Source organism: Tyto alba, unplaced genomic scaffold (genome assembly GCF_018691265.1).
Source record: "Tyto alba isolate M040663 unplaced genomic scaffold, T.alba_DEE_v4.0 Super-Scaffold_12, whole genome shotgun sequence".
NCBI lineage: Eukaryota > Metazoa > Chordata > Aves > Strigiformes > Tytonidae > Tyto > Tyto alba.
Window position 1 is genome coordinate 912,630 of NW_024881274.1, and position 16,686 is coordinate 929,315.

The 16,686-nt window shown below is 51.3% G+C and overlaps 1 pseudogene; it reads left to right on the forward strand.

The window, feature by feature from the left end:
• The first annotated feature begins 14,447 nt into the window (after positions 1-14,447).
• Positions 14,448-15,538, forward strand: LOC122152808 (annotated as a pseudogene).
• Positions 15,539-16,686: the final 1,148 nt, after the last annotated feature.

The following is a 16,686-nucleotide window of genomic DNA, read 5'->3' on the forward strand; positions in this document are numbered from 1 at the left end:
CATTGATCATCTGTGTGCCTGTCTGTGCTTGTGTGACCCTCACGAGGGCGTGTGCAGGTCATAGCAAGGGGACTCTTGCTCAGTGTTTTCACAAGATGAACAGAGTAGCGGGTTCCCTTTGACATAAGAAACAGTGGCTGGACTGGAACGTGCAGCTGCATATTGGTATCTTCAACCTGTCAGATGAATAGAGTTGCCTGGAAAGCTAGCACTGAAATGCATTTTCTGCCTCCTGTGCCCTCCATTTCTTGCTTTGTGTGCACGAAGAAAGGGCAGGCAAGACGTCCCACCTCATGCAGGCCATTATCACCGAGTGGATCCCCTTGTGATGCGCTTTTTCTGGTGACTGGGATGGGACACGGGCTTCCCACCTACATGCCAATGACCAGCGCACTTCTACAGCTCATCAGCCAGGCAGGAGCCGGGACCTCGCACCAAATCTGCATTGGACTATAGGGACACGGGTATGACGCGGATGTCTCGGACACAACATACATGATCAATGTGATCAAGTTAATGCCACTTTATTGAATGATACACAGCAATTTATACACTAGCACAAAGCACACGTTTTGGTTGCTAATAGGTTAAATCTTCTTGTTCATGTGCCTTCTGCCTTCTAGTGATTGTTCTCGCTGAGGCGTACACACTTCTTGTTCTGCCATACCTACATTCTGTTTCTGCATCTTGTTTTCTTGTTTTTTACGTTCCAACCTCCTTACCTCTTTGCAACACAGGCAGTTTCTCAAGACCCCAACTTCCTTATCTCTTTTGACCTTGCATATGTCCTTCACAACAGCTGCAGTTGTGAGTCCCCTCGGTCTGGATCGCTCATAATATGCCCATTTTCTTCCAGCCACTCCACAAATTCCCCTTTCTGTTTTTAGCGATCCAGACCCTGTTTTGTATTTGTGCTAAGAATATTTCACTGAGAGTCTTCTGCAGGGCCCTTTACAGGAGACTGATGAGACATGGCAACATTAAAAGCATAAATATTACCATCAAGAAAACCACCCCTACGGTTTTGATCACTGAGATTAACCATCCCGACTGTCCCCATCTTTTAAATATTTTTCGTCAACCAATCCAGGGCATCACTTTCTGTCAAACGTTTAACTCCATCCTTTAACTGTTGAATGCTTTTAAAAATGGACTCCGAATGATCAGATAGATTCATACAACACATCCCTTCAAACTCATCACAACCATGTCCTTGTGCTAAAAGCAAAAAATCAATAGCCACTCTAGTCTACAATGTAGCATGCTTAACGCTATTTGCCAATCAGGGTTGGCAAACAGACCTGACCCCAGCAACATCTGGGACTGTACCCCATATAAGGGATCTCCTTGCTGACAGGCCGTAGCTGCTGCAGCTTCACAGGCCGCTTACCAGTGTTGAACAAATTGTAATTGCTGAGATGCTGCTAACAGCGTCTGTGTAATCATGTGCACATTACACGGGGTTAGTAAGTTTGCTGTAAAGATATGCTGAATCACAGAATTAGTATACGGCGACTTCAAACCATACTGGGTAACCGCTAATTTTGCTTCCTTTATCATTTTCCAGTCTAAGGCATCTCATGCATTGCCCTGTGGTGTCATTACCACTGGGAATGCTATTGGCCCAAGGTGATTAAATTGCCCCTCAATTATTGCATCCCGAATGACTCCCCGCCATGGATGTTCTGGATTGCCATTACCAACCGTGCCTCCCACTACCCACTCCGGCAGCGGTGGCACGATTGCTAATGTTTCTGCTTGACCACCGCCCCCGCACTGCCTCGGAAAAAGGGATTAGTAGGAAGAGGAGGAGGCGGCGGCACCGTAGGAACAGGCTGAGCCAGTTTCTGCATTATCAGTTCAATCTGTGTCAATTTTTTCGTTATTTCTCTCTGCTGTGGGTCTCTTGAGCCATGACAGTGTTTTTCATGCAGCGGTCGGGGTGACGGTGGCGAAGATGGGAGTAGAGGCGGATCCATTCGTTCTGGTGACAGGTTCCCTGGGCTTGGTATTGGGGACTCGCGTGGTGGTGAATTCACTGGGGGCTTTGGGGGGTGGGGTTTGAAGGATCTGCCATGGATGCCTGCTCCCAGTCCTCCTTTCTAGATGAAGGTGACAGCACTGGCGCTGCACGCAGAGCAGCCCCACTCCCTTTTTCTGGGGATGCTTTTGGAAATATAGGCCCTGCAAACATCATCGATGTGGCAGATTCTTTAGAACTTTCTGCCTCCACTGACAGGGCAGCAAAAGCGGAGGCGGTGGCCTGCTGTTCCACTTTCATTTCTTTCAGAGTTTCTAGTATCAGCCTCCACAATGTGGAGAATTTCACACTCTCTTTGGAGACTGAGCTAATGTCCTCCCAAAGTACCGCACCAATCTTGTCCCAAGTCGCCAGCTCGGAAGCCGCAGTCACTGCGGAGATTAATCCACGCTGTCGAGCCCATGACAACAACTTCCTCAGGCTTCCTTCATCATAAGATAATCCTCTCTTAGAGGTCATATGTTGGAGTAGCTAAACACTGCCTCTTCTTCTTTGCTTAGCGTGGACCCCATCTACACCCCAGTCACTCACCTGATCAGGGCGAGATTAGAACGATTGCACTAGCGTCTTCCAGGCACCAGGTCAGTGCCTGCTACAGATGGCTTCCACACCCTCTGTGCCATCTCTTCTGCACTGGCAAGCATCGACAACAGAGTCCCTGTTCGGGCGCCACTTGACACGGAACACTTGGTAACAACATACATGATGAATGTGATCAAGTTAATGCCACTTTATTGAATGATACACAGCAATTTATACACTAGCACAAAGCACATGTGTTACATTTTGGTTGCTAATAAGTTAAAGCTGCTTGTTCATGCACCTTCTGCCTTCTAGTGATTGGTCTCGGTGAGGTGTACACATGTCTTGCTCTGCCATACCTAGATTCTGTTTCTGCATCTTGTTATCTTGAATTTACATTCCAACCTTCTTACTTCTTTGCAACACAGGCAGTTTCTCACAGCTCCAACTTCGTTATCTCCTTCAACCTTGTATATGTCCTTCACAACACCTGGGGTCTACGTTCCAGTCACTGCTGAGCGGCTCCTCAGAGCTGCTGATGAATTTAGCACCCGCGCTTTGAGCTTGCCCAAAAAGGAATTGCCCCACCGTGCTCTACAAACAAGGCCCTTCTTCCCTTTTTGTTGGGCTCATTTTTACTTTTGAGCCCTTCCTCTTCTCTTCCCCAGGCACTTCCCGGGCACTCCCTCTTGTCCTTCTCCTGACATTTCTTGGACTGCAGCCCCTCTGGTGGCACTCCACCTCCCATTCCTGTTCCTCCAAATTGCTCTTGCAGTGAGCCGGATGTGAGTCCACCACAATGCCCTCCAGCCTCTCCACCTCCCCGGTCAGGAAGGGGAGGTAATTTGGATCCAGTGTGGCCAAAACATCCTGTCCAATTTCCTGTGTGCGAGGATGAAGTTTTTCCTCAAAAATACACAACCATCTCTCTGAATGCCTGTTCTCGATGTGGTGACATGTTGCTAATGTGGCATTTGATTGTGGTTCTGGGATTAGGTGGAGTGACTGCTCAATCATCTGTGAATGTTGTTGAGCACTAGCTGTATATTTTTGTAAGCTTCCCATGAGAAACACGGTTGTTAGTCCAGCTCCACTCTCATCATGATAATCCACCATCTTTCTTTGCCAAAAGGTCTGCAATATCTTCAGGCAAGTGACAAAAAGACTCCAGAAGGTGCCTTCCCCATGCTTCCCAGCCTGAAATGTCAGAGCTGCTGAGCACTAAGGCAGCCTCACCAGTGTGCTGAGGTGCCTGCTCAGAGGGCTCAAGGCAGCAGATGCATGGTGGGCTCACGGGCCCTGCGGCCAAGTGTGCCCTCCTGGGGAATATCACCCAGTGCTAGTGCTGGGCTGGCCCCAGCTAGCAGTCCATCACTCACACATCTGCTCATTAGTTCCCCCTGCCTCAGAGTGGTGGGGCAGAAAACAGGACGAACAAGAGCAAGAACACTTGTGGGTCACTATGAAGACAGGGAAATCACTCAGCTGCTACTGTTGCAGTCAAAACAGACTTCCCTTGGGGACTTTAATTTTAAAAATTGAAATGCTGATTTCGGTGTTGGGAAACAAAGATGACAAACTTTTAACACACTTAGAAAAAGACATTTCATAAGCCATAACACCTTCTTCCTTTTGTACTCTCTCTCTTCCTTGTGATTCTCTACTGCTTCTCTTCCCTTCTTACTTGTTTCCATTGCTGTAACATGGGTCCTGCATGGGAGACAGTTCTTTTAGAGAAGTCCTTGTCCGAGTGAAGGGTATCTGTGGGATGCCCTACAGGTGACTCTCTGATGGGGGATGTGGGGGGTGTGCACTCTGCGAGACACCGCGGCCCTGACAAACTGTGTAATGAACTGCTGGGGATGCACGGGACACTGTATGGGCGTGACAGAATAACAGAGGACTTGCCCTAGCAATCGTTGCCCTTGGATGCGTGCCATGCCCCCTCCTTCTGGAGACGGGTTGGCACGGTGAGGAAAAGGTGGCTCTGGGCTCTAGCCAAGATAATTTCTCCTACCCATGTCAGCCTGGTTCATCTGAAGACAAAGAGACAGGGTTGAGTCCTTCACTTGTGTCCTTGGTTTGAGGTGGTGGGGTTTTTTGGTAGTAGGGGAGGGGACTATAAGGGCGTCCCCCTGTAAGAAGCTTCTTGAAGCTTCACCAGCTCCAAGGCAGCTCCACCTATGCTCAAAAAATGAGCCAATCAGCTGCATCTCTGCGATAACGCATTTAGAAGGGACGTGGTGACAAGCAGTCGGACTTTTAAGAAGGAGTTGTGGCAGCTGCGTGAACACCAAGGTCAGTGGAGGAAAGGAGGAAGAAAGGAGGGGGGAGGTGTACCAGACCAGAGACTCCCCTGTATCCTCTGGTGAGATGGCAGGGTGGCCACCATCTGCCACCCATGAAGATCTACGGTGGAGCAGACACTGATTTATGGCCTGTTTTTTTCACCTAGTTGATCAAGGAGCTGTGCCCGAAGAAGGACAGGGTCTTGTGGGAAAAGTCAGCCCTGATGTTGTAATTCAGTTCTGGGAGGATTGCAGCATGCGGGAGTGTCCCACACCGTAGCAGGTCAGCAAGGGCTGCAGCCCGTGTGATAGACTCCAGTTAGAGCATGTTGGTGACCCACGATGGAGTAGTTTGGGGAATGTTGCAGTCTGTGGGATGAACTCATGTCGGAGAAAGTTTGTGGAGGATTGTCTTCTCTGGGAGAGGAACCACGATGGAGCAGGGGGATCAAGTTCCAGAAGCTTCCCTCACCAAAGATGGAAGAACAGGCAGCACTGACTGCAGCCCCCATTTCCTACCCCTGCACCACTGAGGGGAGGTGGTAGAGATATCGGGAGCAGAACTGAGCCCAGGAAGAAGGGAGGGATAGGGGGAAGGTGTTCTCAAGATGTGGCAATGCTTCTAACTGTCGTACTCTGTTACGTGTTGTTAGTGTCTGTAATAAATGTATGTACTTTTTTTTCTTCCCCTAACGAGACTGCCATTTGCTCGATACCAGAATGGGTGATCTGCAACTCCTGGTTCTATCTCGAATCCCAAGTCTGTTTCTCCATCCCTTCTTATTGCTAGAAGAGAAAGGAGAGAGAGTAGCTGAGTGGTGTTTGGCTGCCGACCAAGCTCAAACCACAACAGCTTGAGAAAATGGTACATTAATTTCATGTTGTCAAGAACTATAAATTAACCTTAAAAGCTGCTCCCATAAGAAGGGGCGTCAGCTCCGCCTGAAACTTCCAGCAGCAGCATGTGGGAATGATCTCAGCAAGCGCAAAAAAAAAGGGAAGGAATCAGCCTTCAGCTATGCTACATCTAAGTTAGTTCAGTGCAAATATCTTACATCTCACAGCAGACCAACAACAGGAGACCAGTGTTTTTAGCCCAATACCAGTTTTGTGTGAGGTCTCTGCTGCTGCCTGGCTTAGCACCAGGCTGATGTTCCACACCTTGCTCCCAGCTTCCCCAGGCTCTCATTCCTCTTCCCATAGCTTCTGGCTTTGGGCAAGGGCCAACAGAGGCAAAGGGCTCCCACATGCCCACAGAGTCAGAAAAATCCTGTAACCTCAGAGCTTTTACATGAGTCAGGAGCGAGGATCCTGAGAAACAGTCCCTTGAGGTGGCCTGAAGGCAGAATGAAAAGAGTTGGTCAGGGTTCAGGGATCTCCTCAGTGAGATAGACTGCTGTGGCCCTGTCTGTGTCCCCTCACATAACGAGGGGCTGAGACCGTGTCAGTGCCCAGCACTGTTGTGGAGGGATGTCACTACAAGAATTGGAATGGTTGGGTGCAGGCTTGAGGTCAGGCAGAACGACGTACACACACTCATGCATGAACACATACCCAACATGCACACATGTGCACAGACATAGACGCAGATGCGCAGAGACAAGCAAATGTGCACCAGCACATAGACACGTGTACCTGCATACAAGTACTCACACCTGTGCAAAAAACCAACACGGGCACATGGAAACATGATCTCACCAGAGGCACACAGGTATGTGTACACAGAAGCAAACAAGCACACAGAAGTAAGTGCACAGATTGGTACACAGTCACGCTCCCATGCGCATTATGGCAGATGAACACATGGAGGGCAGAGGTGGTAAGAAGGGACATGACTGAGGAGCTGCTGGGGCCGTCCCTGCCAGAGCAGGGAAAGGGGACTCTAAGCAGGACAGATGCGCAGGCAGACTTGATAGACGAGTCTCGGGGACTGTCCGGAGAGAGGAGGAGACCAAAGAGGTTGGCAATTTCCTCCTGAGGGAAGCTTAAGGTGAAAGAGAGCTGAAAACCTGAAGCGCAGCCTGTCTGGGAAGAGAGCAGCCGCTGACTCTTATAGTGAGCAGGGAGGGAAGGAAAGAGGAGGATGGGCCACATACTCCCAGAGCCCCTGGGGGTCAAACAGAGGTTTGCAGTGTTGGGAGAAGCTGGAGCCCTTCCTGTCAGCGGGATCATAAAAAACAAAGCCCCAACCAGATTGCTCCAGGCTGACATCATTTGCCTCCACCGGACCCCTCTGGCACTTAGTACGTGTCTTCTGCATGTACTGACTCACCTTTGTCCCCGGGAACCCTGGGACCCCCCATCCCAGCACTCAAAAGAAGTGTCCGTGAAGGAGTGGGCATGACATAAACCAGGAAGTGCAAAGCCAGTGTAGAGGTAAACAGCAACACATTCCATGTCATTACCTGGCATGCTTCTGTTCATCAGGAGCATGCAGGAAAATTGTTGCTTACGCAGCGGCTGCCTTTGGGCCTGAGGCAGTGTGAAGACAATATAAAAGCCAGTTCAACTCACCGCTCTCTCAGCCACTTCTGTCACCTCCTTCTCCTTGGGAACCAGGTGAGTCGGGACCCCCTTTGCTCCTCCACCTCCTCCTATAGGACAGGGTCTTGCTTCAAGGACAACTCAGCTGACACCTGCTCCATGGTCTCCTGTTAGTGCTCTGAGACCATGGTAATTCAAGAGGGCAGAGGAGAGACGGTTTGTCATGGACAAGGGTTGAGGCTGGGCTGAGGTGCCTCGTTGCGACACTCTAGGCAGGGGAATCCCTACGCCTGGTTGCTATCTGAAGGACCTCGCTGGGCTCAGGAAAAGAGCCTCTTGTTCCCCCCCAAACAGCCTCTACCTCCCCACCGAGCAGGTGCCTTGGCTTCCTTTTGGTGGGGTTGCAGGCTGTTCTGCATTTGTCCTTGTGCTCTGCTTCCTCCATGCTCTCTCTCCCAGGTGAATTGCCAGCCCTGAGACATGTCCTGCTCCGACAAGTGTCAACCGTGTGAGCCCTGCGTGCCCTGCTGCCAGCCCTGCGGCCCGACCCCGCTGGCCAACAGCTGCAATGAGCCCTGTGTCAGGCAGTGCCAGAGCTCCACCGTCGCCATCCAGCCCTCCCCAGTGGTGGTGACCCTGCCCGGCCCCATCCTCAGCTCCTTCCCACAGAACACCGTTGTGGGCTCCTCCACCTCCGCCGCCGTTGGCAGCATCCTCAGCTGTGACGGAGTCCCCATCAACTCGGGGGGCTTTGACCTCTCCTGCATCACCAGCCGCTACTGCGGCAGAAGGTGCCCCCCCTGCTAAAGACACTGGTGACAGCCCAGACAAGGAGCCTCGGCAGCCCAGAAGATGATGCCACACTGAATGACAGAGATCATCACCATTGCTTTGAGAAGGTCTGGGCATGCCCCGCTTCTCCTGCAAAGGGTGTCGGGTCTTTGGAAGGAGCCAGCCGGGGCTCTCTGAAAACATGGCCAACGCCTCTTGTTCCCTTTCTCCGTTGCCTCCTTTCCCTCTTTTTCCTTTGTTGTTTTCTGTTCCCCTGGGCAATGAGGACCACCAAACCCAGCCTAGGGGGGACTTGCCTGCCCCTCTCCCTCTGTGGGGCAGCCAGAGGAGTGCCCTGTGGAAACTCCCTCTTGATCATGGGGCACTGACTCTTGGATGCCCATGGTGAACTGTTTGCTGTGGCCTCCCCTCAGAGACATCTAGTTTCCCTCTCTGGTCTCATTAAACTCTGCTGCATCCCAGCATCTGTCTCTGTGTGGTCTTCCCTCTCTGGATGTTCTTCAAAGCTGCCTAAGGAGAAAGGAGATAGGCTGGGAGGGAACAAATGCGTGAGCAAGTGGATCCTTTCGCATTCTTACAGGACCCGGAGGGCAGGACACACTGTCTGTTGGACTCCTTCAGCCACTCTCCCTTGCAGCTGAGGACAAGATCTCGGGCTCCTCCACAGCCAGTGACCATCAGCCCTTCCCTTGCTGCATCTCTGCCCAGAAATATTCCCCTTCTCCTCTGAGCATGCCCTGCGCATCGTGGTTCCAATTTGTGCTGTCTTTGTGGGTGGACCAAAGTGCTGCAGGAGGCCCTGGGAGATCAGCAGCCCCACAAGCACTCAAGGCAATTCCCCTTGCTCTGGATGGAGCTGTGCTGTGGGAGAAGGCTGAGAGAGAAGATGGCCACAAGGACGGAGGATGGCACGGCTAGAGCCAAGAACCACCTCCTCCTCACCATCCCACCCATCTCCAGAAAGAAAGAGTATGGCATTGATCCAAGAGCAAGGATTGCTAGGGCTAGTCCTCTGTTCTTCTGTCACACCCATACAGTGCCCCATGCAGACCCAGCCATTCATTACACAGTTTGACAGGGCCGAGGTATCTTGCAGATTGCACACCCCCAACTCTCATCAGAGAGTCACCTCCAGGACAACAAAGGTTATTCACATGGGGCTGCAAGATGACACAGATGAGCGTCTGACAGTTCCTCCCATGGTCATGTGGAGAGAAAGCACAGATCACAACAGCCCATGCTCTCTTTGCAGCTCCTGGAAGAGAAATCTCATCCTGGAGTGCAGGGGAAGAATAGTTCCGTGGCAGAAGCTCTCTCACCACCTTCTCCTTTTCTATGAGGCTTCTAACCCCAGCCCCTCACAGGAAGAGGGTCTTGGTCTGCACGTGTCCTCTGGCCTCCCTCCTCTCATGAAGCCAATGGATCACGGGGAACAGCCTTGGTACCTGAACCTCAGAAACTCAGGGCTACAAAGACAGCCAAGATCTTCTGCCCTGACTTATAAGTGAAACCTTGAGAGTGAACGGGCTGGAAAAGAGAGGCAAAGAGGGATGGACGGTTGAGGAAAAAAAAAAAAAAACAGGTTAAGGGAGTCTGAGATGACCAAGGGAACAGGTGTTTCTTCTCTGTCATCAGTTCTGATGCAGGACCTTTGCTAGCAGGCTCAGAAAGAGCTGAAGAAAAGATGCCATCAGCACAGAAACTTCTATTCACAGCTTTCCTCCCACATGGCGTTCAGGGTCTACTTTACGTTGGAGGCTAGGTAAAGAACGTTGGTGGGCTGTGCTCTGCCCATGGCTTGAAACCTGCTACTAGCTTTAGGCAGGCTTTAAAGCTGCCCATGGTTTTAAACCTTCTTCCCAGGTGTTGCAGATAAGTGTTTTAAACCGCTTCAGGCATCACCATCAAAGGTATTAGCAACAGTGATTTTAACCTGAATCTGTAGAAGTGCAACTTAACAGAGTTCGATGGCAAGATTCACTCTATTACTTACTGCATGGAACAAAGATACAAAGACAAATCGAGTTAGAATCTGTTTAGAATGGTTTACAGAGAGGCCGGAGATGCCAAAGAGTAAGGGAGACCCTCCCATTAAGTCTGGAGTTTCAGAATGGTCTCCCTTGTTTTTTTAACTCCTTCTCAGAGAGGAGTCTTGGTGGGGCTGGATGCAGAGATAGTCGCAGACTTGGTCAACATTTTATGGCTAATGGAACTAGCTACCTGGATTTCAACAGACATTCATCTGACATGCTATCAGTCACTTACCGAGGATCTGTTGCAAGTAAAGGGTCTCCCTGCCTTGGAGAAGGAAAGATCCCTCAGTCTCAGGTAAGAAATCTCAAACCTTGATGTTAAAGAAGGCACCTGCCATCCAGGCGTCCGGTGTTATTTCGCTCCGTAGTTCAAACCCTAGGCTTTCCAAAGCAAAGTCTCAGGCATCGAATCCTATAAAATTAAATAATATAGTAGAGTGGTACAGGAGCGGAATTAGCTTGAACTGGGTGCCGCCAGAGCGGGACCCTGAACAAAAAATCCCTGGGCACTTATACCCTTACAGACTACTTGCCCTCCCTTTGGTCCCATAGTGATTCTGGTCTGAGATCTTGTGACTCCTTATTGGACTCCTTGACTGTCTCCAGACAGGCCACTTCCTTGTCTAGCTGCAGCTGTTGTTGACGGTTGTAGCCTCCTTTCCTTCTGGTTTGCGCTGGCTCTGGAGGCCTTGTTTTGCTTCGGTAGGTGCACGTTCAGTAAATCTAGGTGAAAGTTTACAGCTTGTGGCCCGAGGCTTTGGCAAATCTAGCTACTCATGCAAAGTGACAAAAGCTAAGCAAACAGCAGACTAAATCAAACAACTTCATAACTGATTCATTCTATTTAAATCTTAGCTATTTAAGCTAATTGACTAGTATCTCTCCACAGTGAGAGGCACCCCTGCTTAGGGGGAGAGTTGCCTGGCGTGCAGTCCAGTTGCCATACAGGGAGAGATCACATCGGGCTCATGCAATGATCTGTTGTTGGAGGAAGATCTCATTGCTTCGAGGAGCAAACTTGAGAGGCATCCTAGCTCGAGGGGGGATGCCCGCCATGCAGCCATGCTGCCTAGCAGGGAGAGCTCAACGAAGGCTCCCTTAGGCTGTCATATTTCTGGGATAAAGTGGTTGGCTCCTAGTCAAATTGCATACAGTGGGAAAGGTATGCAGGAGACTCCTTGTACCCACAACTTTCTTTGTTCCTTGATAAATGAGTCTTGGAAAATCCACCCGCTATTCAGGGTGTGCCAGGCTCATATGCACTGGTACTCACTGTCCTCTGCTCCTTTGTGGGTTTCCTAGAGGAGTTCTTGGCCTGGCCACAGCTCAGGCCTTGACCTCCTTTGGAGCCTGTACCAACCTCCTGCTAGTTTGGTGATGGGGCATCGAGTGCATCCACCACACCAGGTACACAAGCACAAAAGCCATTTGACATCGTTGCCCAATATCCTCAGAGGGGAAAAGTAGTGGGAGAAGGAGACTGCTCCTGATGGCGCAGATAGAAAGCAGGAAAAAAGCGTGTAAATGACAAACACTCACGACGCTCCTGATTACCATCGTTTTAGAAAAGCACATAGACTTTGCCTGACTTCCAGACACCCAGCCAGATGCTTGCTCACTCCCTCTCCCTCCTCAACAGGACGGGAGGAGAAAGTAAGGTGAAAAAGGTTACGGGTCAACGTAAAGACAGGGGGATTACTTAACAGTTACCAACACAGGCAAAACAGGCTAGACTTGGAGAATATTCCTTTAGCTTATTACCAATGAAAAATAGAGCAGCATTCTGGGAAACAGGAAAAAAGGAAAAACACCTTCACTCCATCCCCACCGTTTTTTCACAGACTCTGTTTTCTTCTATTTCCTCCATCCTTAATCAGCACAGTAGGATATGGAATGAGGGGTTGTGGTCAGTCCACATGTTTCTTTCTGTGCAAAGATGGACCTTGCCAGACCTGCTTCTGAACAGGCAGCAAGGTGTAGGTGGTTTCCACAAAATCATAGGTCTCTGCCTTTCCAGACACAGTTGCTAGGCCATCAGACTCTGTGTTTTTATGGGGGCTACAGAAGTCCTCGTGCATGAACAGTAAAGAAGATTGACACAGTGCTTTTTGACTCACCCTGTGGCACCCAGGGTCTGTCCTATATCTCACTGCCAAGCAACACCTGGAGCCCAGTGCCTTTGGACCAATATCCCTTTGGTGCAAGGTCTCGTCCACTGCCTCGCTCTGCACGGGGCTGGAGACATGCAGAAGTGCATCTGGCATTGTCAGGTACATGGGAATCCTGTGCCCCGTCCCAGTCACCAGCAACACTACATCATAAGGGCATTGATTCAGGGACAATAGCCTGCGTAAGTGGGCAGGCTTTCTTGGCCTTCCTCCATCTATGTAGAGCAAGAACTGGCGGGCACAGGAGGCAGAGACTGCACTTCAGTTCTCTGGGCACCTCTCTGCCAGATCGAAGGCACTGCTATCCAGTTGCAGATGGACTCCCCCGGCATGGGCAACCTGTTACTCTGCGGTGCTCACAAACACAAGGGAGAGTGCCCAGGCTATGACCTGCACATGCCCTCACGATGAGGGTCACACAAGTACAGAGGGACACACGTGTGCTCACACACACCTGCCTGTGTTCTGGTTTGAGTGAGTGGTGGAGTTTTTTGGTGGCAGGGGACGGGGCTATCAAGGTGGCCCCTGTGAGAAACTTCTCGAAGATCCCCCAGCTCCAAGTCAGCTCTAGTTCTGTTTGGGAAATTGAGCCAATCAGCTGCGCCTCTGCGATAACGTATTTAAGAAGGGAGATGGTGATGGGCAGTCGGATTTCTGAGGAGCAGTTGATACAGCTGCATGAACACCAAGGTCAGTGGAGGAAAGAAGGAAGAAAGGAGGGGTGAGGTGTGCTGTAGCAGAGACCCCCCTGTATCCTGTGGTGAAACGGCAGGGCGGCCCCCTCTGCCACCCATGAAGATCTACGGTGGAGCAGACACTGATTTATGGCCTGTTTTTATCACCTAGTTGATCAAGGTTCTGTGCCCGAAGAAGGCCGGGGTCTCATGGGAAAAGGTAGCCCTGCTGCTGTAATTCAGTGCTGGGAGGATTGCAGCATGCGGGGGAGTCCCACACCGGAGCAGCTCGGGAAGGGCTGCAGCCGTGGGAGGGAACCCAGTCGGAGGAAGTTAGTGACCCATGACGGAGCAGTGTGGGGAATGCTGCGGCCCGTGGGAGGAATTAATGTTGGAGAAAGTTTGTGGAGGACTGCCTCCTTTGAGAGGGTGACCACAATGGAGCAGGAGGAACAAGTTCCAGACAATCCCCTCACCGAAGATGAAGGAAGTGTCAGCGCTGACTGCACCCCCCATTCCTTGCCCCTGCGCCACTGGGGGAGTAGGTAGAAATATCGGGACCAGAACTGAGCCCTGGAAAAAGGGAGGGGTGGGGGGAAGGTGTTATCAAGATGTGGCAATGCTTCTCACTGTCCTACTCTGTTATGTGTTGTTAGTGTCTGTAACAAATGTATGGGTTTTTTTCTTCCACTAACGAGTCTGCCTTTTGCTCGTGATCATAAAGGGGAATTTTTCCCCATCCCAGTCCTATCTTGAACCCCAAGCCTTCTCTCTGTCCCTTCTCATTGCCGGAGGGGAACGGAGAGAGAGATGCTGCATTGTGGTTGGCTGCCAACCAGGCCCAAACCACAACAGCCTGCATGGAGCCATGCAAATATTTGAGCATACATATAAAGCCAGGAATCCATCGGCAGCTGTAGAACGTGTTGGGGAGATGCTGGGGACCACACTGGCAGAACACAACACAGTACCCCAGGAAGAGAGCGGGCCCTACTCATGCTCCTGGTGGAAACGAGTGCAGCAAATTTATCCTCAGAGTACTGTTAGTGTTGCAATAGTGTCAAATCCTTCCAGCAGAAGACCACGTGTGTGCAACAGTGATGGACCTTATGAGAGTAATGGGAGCAGGAGGACAAAAAGCATTTGGGGTGTCCTCTCTCATGTGGGTCCTTGGACACAATCAGACAAGGAGCACATGAGTGGTGCCCATTTCCTGACAACTTTGCCACAAACAAGCCCACAGGAATGACACACTGCAAAGGGTGTTACTAGCACTTGAGTTGAGTCTTCCACTTGTGCTGACGTATTTCTGCCCCGGAAAACCATTGGGCTTCTCATCCTGGTACTTACAGAAACCTTCATATGGGAAAGCGCGTGACAGAAGCCAGGAAATGAAAAGGCAGCAGTGCAGGAAGCCAGGACACAGCCCATGCCATTAGCTGGGATGTTTTGCATTTGGCATGAGCTCGTCAGAAAATTATTACTTCCACAGAGGGTGCCTCTGGGCCCGAGGCAGTGCTGGACGACTATAAAAGACAGCCCAGCTCTCTCCTCTCTCATCCACTTCTCTCGCCTCCTTCTCCTTGGGAACCAGGTGAGTGTGAAGCCTCTTCTGCTCCTCCTTCAAGATCAGGTCTTTCCTCCGTGTATGTCTCAGGTGACACGGGCTGTCCTAGGCCAGAGCTGGGAGCTGCTTCTCATGGGAGATGGAAGGGGGGAGAAATTCTTCTGCAGAGAGAGCCTGGGACTGAGTGGGGGTGGCTCCGGGGCTTTGAGCTGGGCAGCGTACGCTGGGATCAGGGGTGCCTCGGCTCCACTGTGGTTGGGTGCGTTGCTGCTTCTCACATGCCTCTGTTTTCTGCTCCCCTGCTGCCCTCTCCCCCAGGTGCACCTCCGGCCCCGAAACATGTCCTGCTGCAGCCCGTGCCAGCCCTGCGTGCCCTGCTGCCAGCCCTGCGGCCCGACCCCGCTGGCCAATAGCTGCAATGAGCCCTGTGTCAGGCAGTGCCAGGACTCTACCGTCATCATCGAGCCCTCCCCCGTGGTGGTGACCCTGCCCGGCCCCATCCTCAGCTCCTTCCCACAGAACACTGTTGTGGGTTCCTCTACCTCCGCCGCCGTTGGCAGCATCCTCAGCTGTGACGGAGTCCCCATCAACTCGGGGGGCTTTGACCTCTCCTGCATCACCAGCCGCTACTGTGGCAGAAGATGCCCCCCCTGCTAAAGCTGCTGGCAGCGTCCTTGGGCACGACCCTCTGAGACTTCAGAACATGCTGCTGGAATAGAGAGCCAATCGCCTTGCATTAAGAGCTTCAGGACATTGTTTCATTCTTGCACTCTCTTCTCTCGCTCTTTCCTTTGCTGTCACTGTCTCCCAACTCCTGCCTAGTGGGGACCTATTGTCCTCACTCCTTTTGTGGGACAGGCAGACAGACATTCCGCAGAAGTTCCAACACACGGTGTTGTCTGCTCCTGGGTTTGCCGTTGAGAAACCTCCTTTCTTTCTTTAGACTCATTAAAGTTGTGCTGCATCCAATCCTGGGCCTCCGAGTCCTCCTTCCTTCTGAGGCGACACTTTCAGTCCCCTTTTCCATGGAGTTGAGGAAGACATCCATAGCTACTCCATAGCCAATGGCCGTGAGTGACAACATGTCTCCAAAGGGTGGCAGGAGTGGAGATGTAGAGAAAATCAGACCTGGGGACAGGCACATAAACTCATCTCCCCCTTCCCTTTCCCTCCATTACGTGATCTGGATTCCATGGGCAGAGCACATGGGGACAGGCAGGTGAGACCGGTACCTCATACAGTCCTTCAGCGCCTGGAAGGGACCAGCCGCTGTCCAGACAGGGTTGAGGTAATTCACAAGTTAGTACTGGGATCAGCCATGCTCAGGCTGTGCAATGGACTCCCCACTCCCCATAAACGAAACACCCCCAAAAGAATCCCATGGCTTGTTTCAGGTGTCCATCTTCCCTGTGCTATCAACTTTTGGCTTCAGTATTAATGCCAAGATTTAGGTACGCTTTTCAGTGATACTTGAAATCTTCTTTTTAGATCTTGGCATTCAGCCCTGGGTAATACTCTAAATCCTGGCATTCCTCGAGTGTCCGTGGTCTCTTGGCTGCAGAAAAGGAACTCCTGTAGGCATTTCTGAGCTCAAAATTATGGCCCATACACAGAGCACCCCGTGAACTATGGGAGGTTCCACCCATGCTCCTTCTGCCCACAACTCTGGGCTTAGACACCACCTTCCTAATTCTCACTGGGCACATTCTTGTTTTGCCCAGGGACCAAGGCTTCATCACCTCCTAACGAAACCTGCTTCTCAAGCACCAGGGTCAGTTGCCAGTATCCACGTTTCTCCACTGTGTGCGTGACCCCTACAGGCAGCCCCATGGCTCAAGCATCGCTTGTGGCCCCAGAACACGGTGGTACATGACAGGTACCAACCCAACTACAGCACAAACGCTGGGGATGACCCTGCCTGCACTCATCTTCCCTTGCTCCGCAAGTCCTCTGAGGCAGGGACAACCCAAGCCCTGCTCACACCACCACTGCTCTTCACATGCAGGCCCTTCCCAGCACTGCAGTCTTTGCCAGTCCCTGCCTGCAGTATGGGCCTCACTCAGTGATCGAGTCTAAGAAAGAAAAAGGCTATTAGCCATGCTGTATCACATTTTCTC